Source organism: Marmota flaviventris, chromosome 7, assembly GCF_047511675.1.
Source record: "Marmota flaviventris isolate mMarFla1 chromosome 7, mMarFla1.hap1, whole genome shotgun sequence".
NCBI lineage: Eukaryota > Metazoa > Chordata > Mammalia > Rodentia > Sciuridae > Marmota > Marmota flaviventris.
The window spans coordinates 106,351,931-106,371,693 of NC_092504.1; the positions used below are offsets into that span (position 1 = coordinate 106,351,931).

At 37.1% G+C, this 19,763-nt stretch overlaps 1 long non-coding RNA gene across 2 annotated transcripts in view; it reads left to right on the forward strand.

Moving 5' to 3' along the window:
* Positions 1–19,763, forward strand: part of LOC114085523 (uncharacterized) — a 66,321-nt gene that overhangs the window by 34,616 nt on the left and 11,942 nt on the right. The window contains exons 3-4 of one of the 2 annotated variants that reach the window (XR_003581487.2): positions 13,435–13,613; positions 14,100–14,134. This is a non-coding gene — a long non-coding RNA (uncharacterized lncRNA). Of the gene's footprint in view, positions 1–13,434; positions 13,614–14,099; positions 14,135–19,763 lie in introns of those variants that run through there. The other variant, XR_003581486.2, reaches the window with a different exon arrangement.

The window sequence follows — 19,763 nt, forward strand, 5'->3', positions numbered from 1 at the left end:
ATGTGTCAGGTCAGCTTCGACTTATGTGCTGTAGATTAGTATTCCTCAGAGTTGACACATTTACTTATTACAGGAGTATGGGTTAGGAATTCTGAAAACACTGCATTTTCACACTAAGTATGAGCTGATGTGTAAATAAACTGTAGATGATGAGATCTTTATTTCTTACTCTCAAAGGAACAAGTTACAGATAGGGAAAGAGTAGACTCTAGAATGAGCCATGTAATACTAGATTAGAGATGGAGATATTAAGATGAACTCCTGATTTTTTGTGTTTTTGTTTGTTTGTTTGTTTTTTGGAGCTGGGGACTGAACCCAGGACCTTGTGCATACAAGGCAAGCACTCTGCCAACTGAGCTATATCCCCAGCCCTCTTCATGATTTTTATATATATAAACATATAGGCATAAGTAAATATAGATGTGTTTATAACACAGAGTACATATAATATCAGTCTTGAATATCAAGATCAGGTCCTCATTCCCCTGGTGTTGAAGATTAAACACCCAAGAAACATCAAGGCAAGAATAGAAAAATAAATTTTATTTAAGAAACAGAACAGAGAGAGAGAGAGAGACAGACAGACAGGCAAAGAGAGAGACTCTTCTCCAGAGAAGAGGGGACCCAGAACTGATGCAGATGGGTGTGGGGGTATCTCATCCCTTTATAGATTTTAGGTTACCTTTCTTCTCATGCCCCTTCCTCCTATCTTGCCTACATGACCAAAAGGCAGGAAACAAGTGACCCAGCAGGTGGTTGCTTGTGTTGGAAAGTGTGATTATTCTTCTCTTCCCCAGGGGTATTTGCAACTGGTTGATATAGAAGTGGTATGTACCCTTTTCCTTTTCTTTGATAATCAGCTGCCTGTCCTTTGCCCTGGTCTCACATACACACATTTCTTGGTTCTATCCATTAAAAGATACTAGAGGGGCTGGGGTTGTGGCTCAGTGGTCGAGTACTTGCCTAGCACAAGTGAAGCACTGGGTTTAATCCTCAGCACCACGTAAAAATAAATAAATAAATAAAGGTATTGTGTCCCTCTACAACTAAAAAAAAATTAATAAAAAAAAGATACTAGCAATATTGCCCCAACCTAATGGACTTCATTTCTAAATAGCATTTTCTAATAATAGGACCCAGGATTCTTTAGAAAACTGTTTTGTTCCAGGGCAGGATCAGGTTCCAGATGATCCTGGAACAGTTTGTTATATTAGAAAGTAAAGAAAAAATTAAAGATAAATGAAAAAGGCTGGGGCTGGGGTTCAGTGGTAGAGCACTTGCCTGGCACATGTGAGGCACTGGGTTTGATCCTCAGCAGAACATAAAAATAAAGGTATTGTGTTCATTTAAATTTAAAAAAAAATGAATAAATAAACCAGGACCTATTGAAAGGGCACAAAAGACAACCTAAGCAAAGTTCCCATACCAAAAATTAGGACAATTAAGAAACAAAATATGTAACCATAGCATTGGATTGTAACCCAAAGAATGAAATAAACATTCGTTTTGATGTAAATAGCAGATTGAAGGGCTAGGGTTGTGGCTCAGTGGTAGGGCGCTCGCCTGGCACATGCAAGGCCCTGGGTTGGATCCTCAGCACCACATAAAAAAATAAATAAATAAAAATAGCAAATTGAAGAAATGTGTGTTTTTTTAAATAGAAGGAACAAGCCTTCATTCTAAAATAAATTCCAATTAAAAGTGGAGAAGAAATGAGGACAATAGAACACCACATTAATAATTGTCTCTTGCAGAATCCAGAAATGGGTGCTAAAATTGGTAAGTAAAAGTTAAAGCAGAAATAGGATTTTGCATTGTCACTGCCTAGTTTAGGTATGTGGTTTCCCCCCCAAAAAAACTTATATGTGAGACAAGAATGTTTACAGGTGAAATTATTAAGTTATAAAAGTTATAACTGAATCTGTGGCTCAATCCATTGATATGAATTAACTAGGTAGGAACTGCAGGCAGGTAGGTTGTAGCTGCAGGAGGCAGGTCACTGGGAGTGTGTTTATATTTTGTCCCTGGTGAGCAGAGTTTTCCCTCTGCTTCCTGGTGGCCATGCCATGAGGGGCTTTTCTCTGACATGCCCTTCTGCCATGATGTTCCTCCTCACACAGGTCCAGTGCAATGAGTCAGCCATCTATTGACTAAGACCTTCGAAACCATGAGCCAACATAAAGTTTTTCTCCTCTAATTGTTCTTGTCAGGTCTTTTGGTTGCAGCAATGAAAAAGCTAGCTAAAACACTGTCTTGAGTCATTCAGGAGGCTGTAACAAATTTCCATATTCTGAATGGCTTGTAAATAACAGAAATTTATTTCACATGGGTCTTGGGGCTTGAAAGTCCAAGATAAAATTGCTGGCAGATTCAATGTTTGGTGGGGGCCTGCTTTTTGAGGGAGCAACCTGAAACTTCACAATGACTAAGGGGGTGAGTCTTCTCTCTGGAGTCCATTTTGTAAGGAAGCCAATTCCATTCTTGAGTGTACCACTCTCAGGAACTAATCACCTTCCCAAAACCCCTATCCCTAATACCATCTCCTTGAATATCAGGATTCAGCATATAAATTTTGGGGGAAAGACATTCACTTTATGGAAGTCATAAGTTCTTTCTGTAAAATATTCAGTAATCACAAAATGAAAACCATCAACTTTACAATGGAAAAACCTGGCAGACACCAAGTGATCAAAGCTAATATCATAAGTAATAAGATTTATCAACATTATTGACCCTTGAGCTGATACATTAAAAATGCACATCATCTCTAAGATATTTTAATAATATGTAGACTTAATATGATTAAGAAAAAAAAATCTAAAAAACCTGAAAGAAGTGAATTTCTACAAAACAACTCTCTCTTAAATAGTGTCAAGGTCATTAAGGACAAAGACTGAGGAATCATCTCAGATTGGAAAAGATTTAGGAGACATGGAAACTATATGTGATGTGGGATCTTGGATTAGATTCTAGAACCAATAATCAAATAAATAAAGTGGAAAAACTGGTAAAATCCAGATGAATGCTTTTATTCCATTAATACCACCACACCAAGGTCTATTTCCTAGATTTGATCATTCCCCAACCTTCACTGTGGTCAAGAGAGATGTTGGCATAAGGGTAAGCTGGTTGAAAAGTACATGGGAACTCTGGGCATTATTTTTTGCAACCTTCTGTCCACCTAAAATTACCTCATTTTTTTTAAATGTTAAGGGCAAAAGTTCTTTAGTGTATACTAACTTTATGCTAAATATAAGATTAATGCTAGAGTTATTAAAACCTATTACACTGGTTTATAAATGCTTATTCAATGGAGCTAGAACTAAACAGACTATAAATAGGTTCTTCGAGGTGCAGTTTGTAATTTGGGGCTCTGGATAAGAGGATGCCATTTGATAACTCCTAATAGGTTCCAAATCTGAAGAATTATATATATGAACATCAATAATTCCCCTGGCATGGCTTGAAGGAAGATTCAAGGACTCTGTTAGAGTGCTATTTGACTTGGCACTCAGCTCATACCAACATTAATGAGGAAGGTTTTATGCTAGTTTAACACATTCCATAGATCTAAATACCATGGATCTTCATGTTCTTTACATATGGATCCTGAAATGTTCATAGAATATTAGTTACAAAATACAGAAAAGATGAATGGGCAGACTAAGGCTGGGGGGTTATAACTGAAATATTCCAGGACATTAACTTTGGTGGCAAATAACTAGAAACATAGACTTTTGAGTAGAGGCTAGCAGAATGTCTCAACTAGACAGACAGAAGTGGTCACGTCCCAGTGGACACCAGTCAGGGGTTGGTAAGACTCCTTATCTCACAAGAATCCAGCATGGATTCATATGACTCAATATGTCTACCCCTCTTTCCTTCTGTTCCCACAGGACATTTAAATTTCTAAAAACACATAAATCATTTAGAATTAGGAAGGAAGGAGAAGAAAGAAATCTGAAATACCTAAAACGTATACCAAAAAAGGAAAAATCCTAAAATAAACCAAAGAGATTACTCATACTAGAAAAAAGTGAGTGACCATTACTTTATATTCCGGAGTATAGTCTTTTGCAGGAAATGAAAGTTATACTTTACTTTCTGAGTAGTTAATCAATTAGTGACCTTACAGTGCTTACTCTGATGCAGTGTTGGAACAAAGGTTCTGTAGTAGCTGGATCTGCATCTTTTCATTTTACCATTATACCTAGCAGGGTAATGATGTTTGATAAACATTGTTATATGAACAAAAAAAGGAGGGAATGAATCCGGAAAATTAAAATCGGTACCCTGGCTCAAGAGTTAGAGAGGCAAACAGTTATGTAAACAAATAATTAAAATAAACTTTAGTAAAGGATGTGAAGCTACCCAACCACATCTACCTCTGGGAGGCTAAAGAGACTTCAGAGAGTAGTGTAGATTTTGAAATATTAGTAGGATTTGTCAACTAGGGATTTTCCGAACTAGGAGAAAAACTTAAAATTTTCTTGAGTTTAAAACAATATATTTTTACTTTTTTATATTTTCTCTGAGTCCCAGGACAGATACAGGCATTTTGTAAATATATTAATTTGATTTGAGTTTTGGTTTATAATCCTTTACTCTTAAAAAAAATTGCCAGTGCCTAAAACACATTTCCAATTAACGATGTTAGATAAATGCTTTTTTTTAAGCTAAATTGATCATGTTAGTGGTCTTTTACAGTGAATGAGGTTTGTTTATCAAATTACCACAGGATCAAATCAAATAATGATCATGGATGAGTATGCAAGTAGATTGGTCTTTTTGTTTGTTTGTTTTAAATATATAAAAATTTAATAATAATGCCATTCATCAATGCTTTAATTTCAGTTCTCTCAGCAAATCTTCTATATTCTTCATTTCAATCTCTCTATCTACTTTATTAAAATGTAATTGTATCTTTGTAATAAGCATTGAGCTTTAAATGTTATATAAAAGATTAATTTGATATGTCTTCTCCCTTCTTTGAATCTTCTTATTCTCATTGTATCAAAAATATACATAGAGACAGAAAATTTCAACTGGAGACATACTAGTCACAATTGGATCAGATTTCTTTCAGATTTTGATACAGAATTATAGAATCATAAAAATCCAAATTATATTTCTAGAGTCAATCTTAGAAATCATCTACTTAGTTCTTTTGTTTTACATGGAAATTTTATTAAACTAGAACTTGTGTTGTACCCCAAAACAAAATAGTATCTTAAATGCCTTGGTTGGAATTATTATTATTTTTAATTCAGTGTTTTTAAGGACAGCATTATTGTGTGTGGTAGTAGACATACTCATAAAACTAACCATCATAAAATATAAAATTCAATGGGTTTTAGTAGATTGAGAGAGTTATGCAGCCATCACCAACATCTAAATTTAAAATATTTCACCAGCCCCCAAATAAATCCCATAGTCATTATAATCATACTCCATTCCTACCCCAGCTCCTAAAGACCTAATGTACTTTCCATCTCCTGAGGTTTGGAGTAGAGACAGAAAGCTTCAGGTCCCAGAGACAGCAACCAGCTGAGAACACAGGGATAGTGATGTCTCTGTCTTGTTATGAACTTCATTTTGAGTCACAACTTCAGTATCACAGTACTTCATGGAAGATACTGATGATTTTAAAAACTCTCTGACAAACTGAAAGTCCTCTGTGGACTAGATTTTTACCACTCAAGCCTTCCATCTCAGGGAAACTTTTGAAAACAATTATTCTGTTTTTGATCAACAGTTGTCAAAGTATTTGAATTAAACTTCAAATTACACGAGATTTTTTTATTTGCAAAAAAACATGGTAATTACTAAATTGTATTTTTTAAATATTTTGATTTTATTTTATATAGTGCTGAGGATTGAATGCAGTGCCTCACACATGCTAGGCAAGCACTCTACCTCAGAGTCACAACCCCAGCCCCTAATTTGTAATTTTTACCAATAATTTTAGGCACTGAATAAACTTAATTCATACTTAAAGAGCATGAAGAAAGAAAACACATAACTATAAAACTTGAAAAATAATTATGAAGTATTTCTGAACATGTAAAATAAAAGTTATTGTTACTAATAATATGGACAATTGAAGAATGACTTAATCCCTTTAAATTTTTCAACCTAAAAAAAGCAAAAGCCTGACTCTTATCCATAAGTTAGGAACAATAATATTCATGCGAAATATTCTATTTATTCTCTTCTATAAAATTGAGGAATGGGAAAATTGGAAAAGCAACAAATTATTTATGACATCAAATGTTATTAGAGTACAGCATATGGAAATGGGAAATCTGAGCAAAAGTAAAATCATTGTATTTACCTGGCATTTGAAGCTACAAAGGCTTTTTTTGTAAACACTGATTTTAGCAACTTAGACCCTTTTAAAACTCTGGGTATGTGTGGGTGTGTGCTGGTGCATGCCAGATTGTAAGTAAAAAAAAAAAGACACATGTTTATATTGGCTTATATTGAAAGCAATGTATTAGATATGACAAATTAATTATCCAAATGAATGTTTATCTAAAGAATCATTTCATGCCAGTTTTATACATATACATGTACATATAGCCAAATATTTTCAAATTTAATCAAGGAAATATTTTATTTGCCAAGACTTCTTACTCAAACCCACAGAGTATAAGCTCTTTTTTTGCTAAACAATTTTTTCTTTACAATAAATAACATGGCACCCTTAGAAATGCTGTTCACAACATGTTTTCAAGCAAAATTAAAGTGTTAGAATTATATTGCTAAACTCTAAAGGCCTGTGTCAGGAAGATGGATCAACATGTTAACTTTGTATTGTAGACTGACTCAACTTTGATCTCCTTGGGTAGAAACCTCAGGATTCCTATGTTCTTGGCTCTGTCTCTGACCTCTCTCAGTGCCTTGCTACAAAGATTATTTGTACTTTATCTTGTATGTTTTCCCACTCAATCCACAAAAACACACAAGTCTTCTATTCTAAAGCTCTTAGTGTCTTAGATTCTATTCAACACACTTCCTTATGTCTATACCAAACTTCATGGAAAATTAATGTATTTTCCTTTGACTTACCATACCCCATTGAGATAGAGATTGCTGGCTGCCTACCCAGCACCCAAACTCCCGTCCTTTGTATCTAACTGGAGCCTCATCAGTGGGCCCAGCTAAAAATCTTTATTTCCATCTTTCTGGCAGTTAGAGGAGTTCAATGAATCTTAAACAGAATTTAAACCGACTTCAAAAAAGTCTCTTAAAAGGGATTAGATTCTTGAAACATACCCTCTTACCATTAGTTCCTTCTCCTTCATCCTGGATACAGGTGTAGTCCCCATAGCTCCAACAACCATTTTGAACAATAAAAAAAAAAAAAAAAATTCAGGATGGAGCCAGGGCTAACCACAATGGCACAGAAAAATAAAAGAGCCCAAGAGTCAGATGATTCTTGAACATGGTCACTTCCATTGACCAAACTCAGGTGCTATGATTGGCTGAATTCAGATATTTATTACAAGGACAAATTCCTAAACATAAGGACTCAAGCATGTGAGGAAGACTCTCAGACCAGTTGAATTTCATTGAACACTATGGAGTTTCATGCCATCTTTGAGATGGCTTTTTCCTGATTTGAAGAAAGAAAGGAAGGAAGGAAGGAAGGAAGGAAGGAAGGAAGGAAGGAAGGAAGGAAGGAAGGAAGGAGAGAGAGAGAGAGAGAGAGAGAGAGAGAGAGAGAGAAAGAAAGAGAGAAAGAAAGAAAGAAAGAAAGGTCTACATTTTTATTACTATTTTAATTTTTTTAAATTGCTACACTTTAGCTTCTTTTATTTAAATTTTTATTAACATACTGTTAAATGCTTATCATAATCTATGTAAAATTAGATATTATTATTTAAAGATTTAAACTTTAACTTTAAAATATAAGTAATATTTTGACACAATAAAATACAGTGAACATATCATGTTGATTTTAATTAGCTGAACTTTTATATACATGCTTTTTTTAATTGTCCACTGTTTTATTTTTCCAAATGAGCAATAGGCTTCATACAAATAAGAAGATCTCTAGCGATATGTATTAAAATGGCAAACTTATCACTTGTTCGCAATCTAAATTTTAAAAATTTATTAAGGCAAATTTAATCTGTGAGTTAAAAACAAACATTCTGGTATAATGAGAGTCATTTCACTCTCATACCCAAAACACATGGGCACCAAATTATCCAAGAACACTTACTATTTAAAAAACCAGGAATATAAAAAATTAAGGAGGATTCAACTTAACTGATACATTCAAGCACCCTTCAATCTCTAAAATCTTTTCCATTCCTTTCCTCTAACAAAACTCCTCTCTGAAAGGTCACTAGTTAACTCAAGTTGCCAAATCCAATATTTAAATGTTAAATAAGTTTATGTCATTCCTCTTATTTTCCAACACGTGCACCAAAACCTCCTCACAACTCTGTTCTCATTTCTTTGTTTCATTGTTCACTCTTAGATTTTCTTCTCCTTTTCAGATCAGTCCTTTCCCAGTGGCTGCTCTCTTCTAGCTCCTGTTAAGTATCAGGTCCCTTACAGATCAGGCTCAATCATGCCTTTGCAGCCTGTCTAGTACAATGCCCAAACTCTCGCCCTTACTGTTCTGACAATGCTTTCTGCATCTATGTCTCAGCCCTGGCATTTCTCTTGTGTTCCACATCCATGCCTCACAGTGGCTGCAGCCCCACAAAGGACATGCTCTCAATAATCTAAATGAGCATGCACCTCACTGTGACTCCCACAGAGCCTGCCACCTCTCAGACTGCTCTGTTCCATGGCCAAGGGAGGGCAGGAGAGTCCTACTCAAAACAATGCTACGAGGTCCTCATGCAAGAGGAAGTCACAAAGATAGCCTGTGCCTATGAGTGATAGCTGTTACTGTTTCAAGTGAAAAATAGGCCAGGCCCAGCAAATAAAAAACATACTGGCTCATATGCCTGAAAATATCTGGAATAACTAGCTATAGTTTAGTTTGGTTTGGTTGTTTAATCCTTATATTCTATAATATTTGTTTTCCCTCTCTTTATTATTTAGTTTATTTTCCTCTATGCTGGCTTCTTTCTCAATGATGTTCATCCCAGAGTCACCAAACATGGGCTACAAATTTACTCAAATTTGAGGATTTCAATAGAAGAGAATCTCTTCTTCAACAACCCAACCAAAAGTGAAAACAAGATTCTCATCAGCTTGCCCCTATAGGATAATTAAAACTTTTCACTACCTACCTACACCCAAGTCAGTGGGACCCCTGACCTTAACTCCTATGATACTGTGATACAATAAGAAATAAATATTTGAGTACTGTCCCCATTCCTAGCACAGAACTTCTAAAACACTTATAATTTCCTAAGTGATATGGGTGATAAGAACATCTTTTTTAATATGTGGTTTTGTTCCCAGTTCATGACACAAGAACCTTGGATTAAAACCCTAGGCTTTTCCTTAGTGATGGTAATGAGAAAAGTGACTTCATGATTTATAACAAACCTTTACCAACCATACCAAGTTTTTGGAATGAAGTGATTTTTGGTAGTGCCTACAAGACTTCAGGATAGGCACTAGTTGCCAGAGGAACAAACCATGTGATTTGAGAGTTGGAACTTTGTTTTTTTAATTTTTTTTTTTTTTTTTAGTTATTGATGGACCTTTATTTTATTCATTTAATTTATATGTGGTGCTGAGAATTCAACCCATGTGAGGCAAGCGCTCTACCACAGAGCCACAACTCCAGCCTGGGAGTTGGAACTTTTAACCCCACTCCCCAATATGTAGGGAGAGAAGAGGGGCTAGAGATAAAGGTAATCACCAGTGATCAATTGCCGCAGTATGGCTGGCTGCAGCAAACTAACCAGGGGGTGATGAGCAACTTGTGTACATTGATACAGCAGGAGTGGGAGCCGTTTATTGTAGGACAACAGAGGTATTTATACATTTCACACAGCTTATCTTAATTAACATAAACTAGATACAGCAGTCAACCAATAAGGAATCTCCACACTTAATGGCTCGCTGGTGTTACTTCACAAACCACTCCCTCTGGCAAAATGCCAGGCGCCATCCTGACTTGTTTACAGACTCTAACAATCAATGGTGTAATCAATCATGCTTATGATCAATGGTGTAATCAATCATGATTATATAACAAAGATTCCATTAAAACCCTAAACATTGGAGTCTGGAGAGTTTCTGGATGGTAGACCCATTCACTTTCTGGGATAATGGTGCATCCCAACTTTGTAGGACAGAAGCTCCTGCACTCAGCACCCTTCTGGATCCCACTGTATATACACTTCATCTGTTTGTTTATTGATACCATTTGTAAGTGCAAAGTTGATAATATATACATTTCACACCTTCTGTTTTAATATTGGACGTAGTACATGCCTATGTAGTTATGTAATGCCAGGTTTTTTATATAGTTGTATTTACAATCATGTATGTATTTATTTATCTAAATTTCATTGAGTATCAGAAATTAGAATAATCACTGTTCTCCCAGAAATATATACCATATCAAAATGCTGCAGACAAGAATATGGATAAATAATTACATTATAGATACATAGGTAGGTAGAGAGATGTAGTCACATATAATTTTAAAGCATGAATGATGTTAAATAAAATGGTCTTACCTCAGATATCCTTTTTTTTTCTCTATTTCCCACCCATCTTCATTTTCTTTATACTCCCTGTTATGACTTGAATTGTGTCCTCCCAAAAGATATGCTGACTTCTATCCCCAGTGCATGTGAATGAGATCTTACTTGAAAATAGGATCCATATAGATGCAATCAAGTTAAAATGAGGTCATGCTTGACTATAGTGGTTCTTGATCCAAAGTCACTGGTGTCACTGGAAGAAGAAATAACTGAGAGGGAGGAAATCTACCATGGGAAGACACAAAGATACACAAACAGAGGAAGATGCCTGGTGAAGATGGAGTCTGCCAGTGGAACTTTGCTGTCAAGGAGACTCTGGGGCCACACAAGAAGCTAGAATGACAAAGGAGTATTCTCTTCCAGGGGCTTCAGAGGGAGCATAACCCTACCAATACCTTGGTTGAACTTCTCGCCTCCAGAGCTGCGAGACAATAAATCTCTGTTGTCTTAACCTACCTAGATTTGGGGAATTTGTTAAAGCCGCCCTGGGAAACTAACACACTTACCCACTCCTTTCCAATAATTCATCTTAATTCATATAAACTCAGTCCCACAAAAGAGCCTGCAATTGTACTAATACTGGGACTATACAGTGAAGATAGAGCCCTTCCTCAACAGAATTACTATTGATTGGCAAAGACAGACATTGGAAAGTACATGTGCTCATGTGTAGCTAGTGACACTCAAGAAAGTCCTTAGGGCTTGCCCATCAATCCTACTACTGTATTTCCTTAAGTAAGGGGCCAGAGGTGTGGGCAAGGCTGCAGGGCTGGGAATTCGGACCTGTATAGTTGGTGCAGTATCTCTGGCGGTTCAATGAACCTAGTTTGGGGAGTGTAGGGAAAACAAGGAACCCAATGCTGCTATTGCAACTGAACCACCAGCTTCCAATATGAATAGCCATGCTGGGCTGAAGCTGAGCAGAATCACACAGCAAACCGTAAAGAGGGAGCCCCCTTCCCTTTTCTTGCCTTCCAGTCTTCTTCCTGTGCACTCTTATCAACAGAGCTTGACAGGAAGCCAGCTGGCAAAGGATAAATGTGGTCTACAGAGTCCTTGCTCCCAATTAGGAGGGTTAGAAGCGGAGAGCCAACAACTGAAGAACCAGTGAACTCACTGTCTAAGCAGCCTTCCTATTATTCTCACTTTTTAAAAATTAGTAGACTTTATATTTTAGAACACTTTTAGGTTTACAAAGAAACTGGGCAGAGGGCACACAGAGTTCTAGCATAAACCCTCTCACTGTCCCCTCCTCCCTCGGTTTTCCCTGTTAACTCTTCCATTAGTGTAGCATATTTGTTCTACTTGGTGATTTAATAGTGATGTGACCATTAACTAAATTTCATAGTTTGCATTAGGATTCATTCATTCTGTGTTACACAGTTCCTTTTTGAACCTGTTTAAATCAAGTTTCCATCCTCCATATTCCACTAAAACGCTTGTCAAGGATATTCTTGCCAAATCCAAAGTTCAAGTCTTAAGCATCCTGTTATCCAATCCACCTGTAATGTGAAGCAGTCAGCCTCTTCCCGCTTTTGGAAAACACTGTCTTCACTTGTCCTCAACGCAATCCCTGGGGTGTCCTTGTATCTCATAGGAGAGCCTAATACTTTTGTGGAAACCTATTTTCTTCCTTACAAATTGAAAAAGTGTCCGAGAGGTCCTCTGATCTCTTCTCTTTGATCTACATCTGTTCTCAAAATAATGTCATTTAGTTTCAGTCTTAAAATACCATCTATTTGCAGATGACTCCAAAACATATACCTCTAGCCCAGAATCTCTCTGCTAAACTCCAGATTTTCTTACCTGACTCTAATAGTTGTCTTGAACTCAAGGTGGTCTAGGCAGAATTCTTCATTCTAGCTGCAGCAGCAGTAGTAACCCCACGCACCCCCCACCACCACTCCCACCCTGAGAGTTTCTCTAGGTTTTCAACATTGTAGTAAATGACTATCTATGCCCCATTCTTTATATTTGCTCAAGCCAGGACATTAGAACAATTCTTGACACTTGTCTTCCTCCCACCTTACATTAGCAAGTTTTATTGGCTCTACCAGCAAAATAAATTTAGACCCTAGACCCACATCAGCACCTATGTCACCATTGCATAAGCTACCATCATCATTTATCAGGACTTCTACAATAATCACCTAACCATGCTCCCTGCCATTATTCTTCTCCCCTCGGCTCTGTCAGCAGGCAGAGTGACATTCCAAATATATGTCATATCATGCTGTGCTTCTGCTTAAACTATTCAAAGCCATGAGAGCTTCACTCAAAGGAACAGGCAGGCTCATTCATTAATTTCCTATTTGCAGTGCGCTCTGGCCAAACCCCTAACCCCTCTCCTCTCCAGTTTCCTCTCCCCATGTTCACCCCTTTACTCACTCCATTCCAGATTTTCATCCTGTTTCAGATCAAAATCCAAACCTCTTACTATCCTCTCTAATGTCTGAGTTTGACTTCTAGCACTTTCTCCTCCCTTAATACCCACCGTACTGATTTTCTTGCTGGTCCTCAAACATGAAATCCTTCTCACCCCAGGCCCCTGATCTACCTACTGCTGGCTCACCTGGATTCCTTGTCCCCAGAGGTCCCAATCCCAACAGGTCACTTCTTAAGTGACAGTTGATCAACAGGGCCTTTCTTCATTTCCCATGCCAAGCCACCCTCCCTCTTCTCATTTCCCTATAGCAATGAAGGCCCTCTGAATAGATGTTTATTTCCTCTTCTTCCTCTTTAGGACCAAGTCAAGGAAGAACTTTCCGGAGGAAGCTGTGCTTCTGATGTGATCTGAGCAGAAGTGGATCATAAAAAATGGCAGAAAGCACATTCTCCACAGAAGGATGAGAAAGTTCAAAGCCCTGCTTCTGGAAAAGGCAGACACAGGAAACGTGTGTTACAAAGAAACACATAAATCAGGTCAAGGATTTTTCATTTTATTCCAAGCCCAATGCAAGATTTAAGGAGTAGTATGATATGATTAAGATTTCATTTTGAGAAAAATGCCTTTGGCTAATCACAAGATGAGATTGAAAGAAAGACAAGGAAGGAAAGCCAGCAAGAGACTCTTGTTATGGCAGATGTAGGTGCAGTGTAGTGGATACTAACTAAAACTAGTCTTCTATAGGATCAACTGGGAATCTCCTGCAGCCCCTTGTCCCAGAAAATTCTCCCTTTACTTATATTGAGATAGTCATGTTTTTACTTGGTTTGATATTAGCCATTTACAATATCTTAGATGAATTTAACTCCAGAGTTAATTTTTCCACGTCTCTATATATCTTAAGTCCAGAGTTGATTTTTCCATGTCTATATGTATTTTAAGTTTCTTCTTTAGGATTCAATAAAAAATTATCATACCTGGTAAAGTGATTTTAATCATCAGCTGAGGTTTTGTATTTGTAGATGGAGATTAGATGCCTTCAAGAGCAAGTCCTGCCATTGTAAAGAGTAACTAGTGCAAATATAGAAGAAAAATATAGCATGTTTCAAATGGTGTGCATTTTTCTGTGATTGCATTCATGTTGGAAATCTATGAAGAGAATGGTTTTCTCTTACCGGATAATGGTGTCCACAAAATCGGTCTCTAATGGGATATTCCTGTGGCAAAATAAATACTTGTAAATGTTTACATTCACTTTTTTCCTACAAATGAAAGTGACAAAATAATACCATATGTCCTTGATAATTCTAACCCGAGTGCTTTTAACTGGCAGCTCCTCCTGTAATATGTACAGATTATTGCTTTCAACCTCACATGTGACGCTTTCAGCCTTCTAAATTTGACCTTCATCTGTCATTTTTTAAAACTGTGAAAATGGCTATAGAATATCCAGGATAACTAATTCATAGTAAATATATCACTAACTACCTCATCTACTAAGTGATTTTATATGGTTAGTAGCTTAGCAAGTGATAGTGAAGTCTAGGTTATTTTAATTTCTCAGACTAGTTGAATTTTTGCCTTACATTATTTTATCACATAAAATTATAACTACACATAAAATTCCTCTTTTGCATAATAGATCAGGCATGAACAATTTTGGAAAATTCAATATTTTGGTTTTCTAATTGTGTGTGAGGGTGAAATTTTTAGCCAGATATACATAGACTTTGATTCTATCCTTAGAGATGAAACTTAAAATTCATATAATCTTGGAAAGGTTAACTATGGGCTTAAATTGTGTTTTATCAGTCTGTGAAAAGTTTGAACATAATATAGTTGCCTTAACTGCCAAACTACACTGATTAAAGTTTAGCCTTTTTGAAAAAAAGTTTTGTGGGGGTACACAGGATTGAATTTAGGGTACTTGACCACTGAGCCACATCCCCAGCCCTATTTTTTGAAGGTTTTGTTTGTTTGTTGTTTGTTTTTTTGTTTTTTGTTTTGTTTTGCTTTTAATTTAGAGACAGAGTTCCTTAGCTCCTCACTTTTGCTGAATCTGGCTTTGAACTTGTGATCCTCTTGCCTCAGCCTCCCCAGCCACTGGGATTATAGACGAGTGCCACCATGCCTAGCTATTTTTTTTTTTAAATGATGCTGAGTATTCTCCAAAGGGGAGAGGAAGGGAGGGACCAGAGGAAGGGAGCCATACACTCAAAATTACCTGCTTTGCTATAATGGCTACCAGACAAAAATTCATTCGAAGAGTGTGTTCTGCAGATTTAGGTGGTCAGGAGTTTTTTAAAATATAAATGAAATAATTTATGAAAAGAAAGTTACACAGTGCTCAGTAAATGTCAAATTTATTCTTCCTTCCTATTCCTTCCCCTCCCGGTTGCTCTCCTTCCCTTTCTGTCATCCTGAATTTCTGGATGTAACCACAGTGAAATAATTTTACACATAAAATAGAAAAATAGAAATATTTTATATCGAAAAAAGCTCCTCCATATGGATTTCAAAAATAACCCTTGATATGAAATAGCTTACAGATTTTATTTTCTATAAACTACATAAAGAAAAGATTTCTGATCACTTGAGAGTTCCAACTGCTAATTTTTTTGGTATAAATCACAATTATTACATTGGGCCTCCATGCCAAGGTATCACAACAGAGTTTTGAATATGCAATCCTGATCTTGATTTTTTTTTTCAATTGTGAAAAACATTATTTGGTGAAGTCTACTGCTAAAATACATTGCTAGACAGAAAGGCAGGACACAAATGTCATGACTATGTCAATTCTCTGGCCTCCCAATATTCATTCTGATCCTCAATAGTTTTCTTATTACCATCTCTGGTGTCTTTATGGAAGAAGAGAGGGCCTCCAACCTCTCATATCTTCTTGTATTAGTCAGAGATGGGAGCATGATATAAGTTGAGTGACTACAATTACCTGCTGGCAATTAGACCTGAGTGTCTGAGTTCTGTGTTATATCAACCCTACCACCAGCTACATTAGCGGCGGTGCACTGACTTGACTGATTCTGATATGTGACCTTGACTGTTCTTCACAGATGTTCAATTTTATCTCTGTTTGAACATGCCCAATTGCTTTGTCTTGCTCACCCAAATTCTAACCCTCCAAGTGAGTCATAGTGGTCACTTTTTGTTCACCCCTAAAACCCTCCTTTTTCACACCTCTTTTTTTTTCTCCTATAAGATAACCATATTTGATATCTGATATTGGAACTGTCTTAATCCATTTTGGAGTTGCTGTAACAAAATACCTGAGATTGAGTAATTCATAAAGAAGAAGTTTATCTGGCTTATATTTCTGGGTGACGAAAAGTGCAAAAGTAAGACAGCAGTATCTAGTGAGGGTCTTCTTTTTGTACCATGACATAGCAGAGGTTAGTTCCTGGCGAGATAGAGCAAGTATGCTTACTCTGGACTCTCTCCCTCTTCTTATAAGGCCAACATGAGGGCCTACCTCATGACCTCAAATAATCTTGATTATGTCCAAAAGGCCCCTCCTCCAAATACCATTGACATGAATCTGGAGATTAAATTCTTAACATATAAACTTTGTGGGACACAGTCAAACCATAGCAAGAAGTAAGACCTTTGATACAGAAAGTAGGAGCTAGGATGGGGTGACATTAAGACACTCTAAAAAATTTTAGAAGGTTGACCTTTGAGACAACTCTATGCATTGATTGGAAGATTGCAGTAATTGCTTTGTGTCATGAAAATAATACTAATTTCTGTCTTTGGTCCTTGAGAATCTAATCATGTACATATTGAAGCTTTATCATTTAAGAAAATTAGGAGAAAACATTAGGGTGTTAGAGTATGCTGATTACTTTTCATGATCTTTAATAAATTTCTACATAAAAGAGATAAGAGAGTTTGACACTAGAAACTGAAATCATCGGAAAAAAGACCTTGCTTAGAGAAACTCTATTTTTGATTACTAATCAGTAGCCTAAGAGTCTGGTATCTGCAACCCTGAATGGAAAAGTAGTTATCTCCTGCAAGTGAAAGTGTTTGCTGAGGGAAGGGGTGAGGACATTGGAATGAGACTACTTCTCAGGAGAATATTGCTGCTACCTGTCCTCCATACAGGCCTCTGTTAATTATCTCCTATTAATTAGGAAAAACATGTCTAATTACTCACTTTGACAAGGAGTTCCTCAGACAGCCTTCAGGGAGAGAGGATTTTAATGGGACTTTCATGCCCCAACTTATTTCAAAATTCTCCAAATAGCAATCACAAAAACCATGGTCTCCACCTTTATCATGAACCAGAAATTTGTAGGCTACATCCATGAGTGTAGGGATATTAAGTTAAGGGAATACTATGCTGCCCCCACACATGCTTTCTTTAAAAGGAAGAAAGACAGAAAGAAAGAAAGAAAGAAAGACAAGAAAGAAAGAAAGAATTAATTAATTAACCTAAGGTTACTCTCGCCCTGCCCTGGCTTAAGTCAATAAAAATCTGTTATCTGCAGTTTTTGTTGGGGCCTTTTGCCAGTAAGAACACAAATCACCTTATGGGGGGACTTTTATGACATTTATACAGCCCAAAGATTCCAGGACTCAGCAAGACAGGATAATTAAAAGCAAAAACACCCACCATAAAATCTATAAGAGCAAGTTGCAATTAGAACCAGGCAGCACAGGCCAATGTACCCTAGAGGTGCCTTTAGATCTTTAGCATATATTCATAATAGTAAAATTCCCCCATGAATTTTACTTGGGTACCCATGGGTTGGGCCATGATTAGTAGGGACTTAAAAAGCTAATGCAATCCTACTGTCATTCAAAAGCTAAGAAATGGTACCTGGACAGAACTCTCTAGAAACTTCCCCAAGACCCCCAATAAAACTAGAAAACAAAGGAGGCCCATGGTCCCTCTCATCTCTGAGAGTCTTTTTCCCTTCTCCTTCAAATAACATCACTATATTTTTACTAAGTCTCATGTTGTCTTACCTAAAATCTTCTAATGCAAGAGCACAAGAGTCAAGAACACAATACAATCTGTGGTAACAAATCATTCTGAAGGATTATTGCAACACAGATCATAGTGCACCGTCTCCAGCATTTTTAGGTAGATGTGGACGTACCTGAGAGTGCAACCAGTTCCCAGGTGATACTGTGGAAGATCCATTATCCTCACTCTTCATATGGAAACCAAATTTATTCTTTGTAAGTTAAGAGTTAGGTGTAGGTTGTCCTGATAGGACCTATAGTGCTCAGAACAAACATGTGAAATATACCTTTGCTGCATAAATAAATCATTTCACCCCCAAAATTCTTGATATTACATGTTGTACCTGAGGCAAATACTAGCATATGAAGTCAAGTTCTATTAAAAGGCACTGTATTCTGATAGGAGTATAGACAGGTGCTGTCCCTTGATCTGTAGGAGTGCTATGACAGCTATCAATTCACTTAATTCACATAACTACCTCTGAAACAGCCCAATGTACATGTACACACACACAGAGACACACACACACACACCACATACTCACACACAATGTTTATTTTCCTATTTTCCCTTATCTTGTCTTGTTCACAAGTTCCCATTAACCTTGACAGCAGGGGACAAAAAAAAAACAAAAAAAAACAGTATTGCCAATAAGTAACTAATACAGTCTTTTCTAGTTTAAAAGCCTCTTTCTGGTTCATTAATGTCCTCTGAGTAAGTGCTCTCCAGAGTTTATTTGCCCTTCAGCACCTTACTCCCAAGGTTTCTCTCTCTTTTCCCAGAGTAACCTGAAGTCTCAGGTAGTGGAAGCATCTTACAGTGTAGGTAAAGGAGTGGGTGAGATATCAGGGTCTCTGTTCCCTCTGCACCAGCTCCTGAGGTGCCAAGAGGTGTGTTTCTCACAGCCTGATCTCAGATAACCTGACAATCAGATGGCAGATTGGCTGACTCAACCTTCCTGGGCTTTCCTCTGTGTTGATAATGCTCTGAGGCCTGCCCTGGGACCCATTTTTTTTTTGGGGGGGGTCCATCTTGAAGCTCTCTGTCTCAGTCACTTTGCCTCTGGTTCTAGTATCACTTCAAACCATACCATCTCCAGTGGCCATTTTTACTCTACCACTTAAAAGCCATATCAAGTGTGGCACTGTTATTCTGTGGTTGCTGTAAGATATCTATATCCTTTTTGGGCCACCCCTCTGAAGAACCCAGAACAAGGCTCTGGCTCCCTTGAATTCATGGCAAAGGATGTCAGAATTTTGGGTGTCCTCCCCCCCACTATCAAGGACAGCGTGAAGACATCCAGTTTGGATGTGTCTGCATTGCTATCCTCTTTCTATGGTTCCTCACCTCCCCCAGGGTCAGAAGGACTTTCTACTTCTTCTCCTTTGGGACCTTCCCTGACATCATAACCTTCTTTCAATTTACTAGATGTCTTATAGTAAAACACTGGTGATGTGAGTCATAAGTAGGTGTCTTGATTACATGAGAGAATGGGAATTTCAAGAAAACTTTTTTACCTATAAAAATTCTGATATTCAAGGCAATTGTTTCACTGAGTGCTCAAAATATGTCTAACTTGACATTGGAAGTTGAGCATCACCTTCTCTATGTCAGGTGATGTCTACTTCTATCCTGAAACAACTGGATCCTGAAAGAAGGGTGGGAATCCAGGGAAATATAATTTATGGGGAAT